The sequence below is a fragment of the Corylus avellana genome, chromosome ca5, assembly GCF_901000735.1.
Source record: "Corylus avellana chromosome ca5, CavTom2PMs-1.0".
NCBI classification, from domain to species: domain Eukaryota; kingdom Viridiplantae; phylum Streptophyta; class Magnoliopsida; order Fagales; family Betulaceae; genus Corylus; species Corylus avellana.
In genome coordinates, this window is record NC_081545.1 from 20239822 (window position 1) to 20241946 (window position 2125).

The window sequence follows — 2125 nt, forward strand, 5'->3', positions numbered from 1 at the left end:
TTTATTAAAAAAAAAAAAAGGATGCATTAGCAAATGAGCCGGGCAACTTTTATTATAAAGTCATATAAACTGATGTTGTAGTCTATAATTGATAAAGTAATTAGGTAAAAAATATGACTTATCAATCTCTTTTAATTATTTCACCAATTAAATGCCACGGGCCATCATCGACCAATATATAGAGAGAAAAATTGATATGACGATTGAGAAAGTAGTGATTATTATACGTGCTAGTGTGATTTTGAAATTGCGGAGGACTTTCGACTTTGTTTTGTCTTTCGTGCCCCCATTTCCCCCTTAATTTCCTAATTGTTATGAGTCTTGAAAACTGGACTCGTGGTGCGATTTTGACTCTTGAAGATAATGTAAAGCCTGAATTTATGGTGACAATATTGAAGAAATTATGCTACCCATAACTAATTATCTTCATATTCGCATTAAGATTTGATGATGCGGGAAGGACGTAGTTAATTGTGTTCTTAGTTTTATTTAGGTTTTATTAAGATTTGATGATCCAAAGTTAGTCAAATGAGGTTTAGGCCTGGTTTTGTACGCATAATGGATTCTTCAATTATTATTTTTTTACTTTTTATTTTTTATATGTCCACACAAGAGGAAGAGAGTGAAAGAGGAAATAACGATTCAAACGAATGACTTCCGCTTCATGATGCGCTGTCTCCAGCCGATTGAGCTATCTCTTTAAGAGAGAATGAATTATTTAATTAGGAAAAAGAATTGTTAGTATTAAGAATAAAAGATGGTAGAATGAAATAATTATCCTTTTAAAAAAAAAAATGAAATAATTATCTTTTTTTTTTTTTGAAATGAAATAATTATCCTTATCCCTTAGTTTGGGGACAACATATATACTTTCATTAGAATTGAATAAAAATGACTAACAAAAAAAAAAAAAAAACTGAATGAAAAAAATTATATGGTTTTTTTTAATGCACTTATTTCACGTAACGTACGGTAATTAAGGTAAGTGAATAAGAGTTCTAACAAAAAAAAAAAGTGAATAGAGTTAACTGTACGTATGATATTACAAAAAAAAGAAAAAAGAAAAAAAAAAGAGTTAACTGTATGGTATTTCTTGTTTGCAACAAAATTGCATTAATTGTTTTTGTTTTTTGTTTTTTTTTTTCAAATTTTACGATTCAGAAATCGTAACTTTTGATATAGGAAGTTACAATATAACGATAAGGCTCATATCGGGTGAATTTTATGGATCGAGTATTTTAGAATTCTCTTTAAATTTGAAATTTATAAATTTATAAATTTTAGCTGTTTATTTCAGTTGAGCGTCTAAAATAAGTCATGTTTTAGCATTTAATGAAAAAGCTATTCTCAAGGAATTTAATAAATCATGTTTCATCATTAAATGCTAAAACATGACTTATTTTAGACGCTTAGATGAGATGAACGGTTGGAATTTTAGACGCTTAAATTTGAAGGAAATATTAGGAGATCTCAATCTGGGATCTGGTTTACAAGCTGTTATTAGCATGTATGCTGTAGTATAAGCAAAAGTTAAGATTGAATCTGAAAGTTGACTTACTTTTATAAGCTTTTAATAGGAGAGAGAAAATGAAATTTTTTTTTTAGAGATTTAATCTTGACCGTTGCTTAAAATAACAGCATATAAGTTGGATCTTTCAATCTGAATTTTCCCGAAGGTCAAGTTTATGTCCAGATTGAGATCCCTTAAAATTTCTTTTAAAATATGGCTTATTAAATTTTTTGAGAATAACTTTTTCATTAAATATTAAAATATAACTTATTTTAAACGTTTAAATAAAATAATTTAAAATTTTAAAAATCTCAAATTTAAAGATAATTATAAAGAATCTCCATCCCTATCAGTTCAGACATCCTCTCTAATTTATGCTTATCTAACTAATTAATGCTCACCTATGCTTATCTAACTAATTAATGCTCACCTATGCATCAAACTTAATTAATGCTCACCTATTCAATATATTATTCAATTAATTCAATAATGTCCTTGTTGGCATTCAATATATGCCCACCTACTATTTTTATGCTCACCGAATCCAAGGAAACTGATGCAAGAAAAGGCAAATTCTGTGCCGGGCATTCAATTAAATGAAATTTCATTTAATGC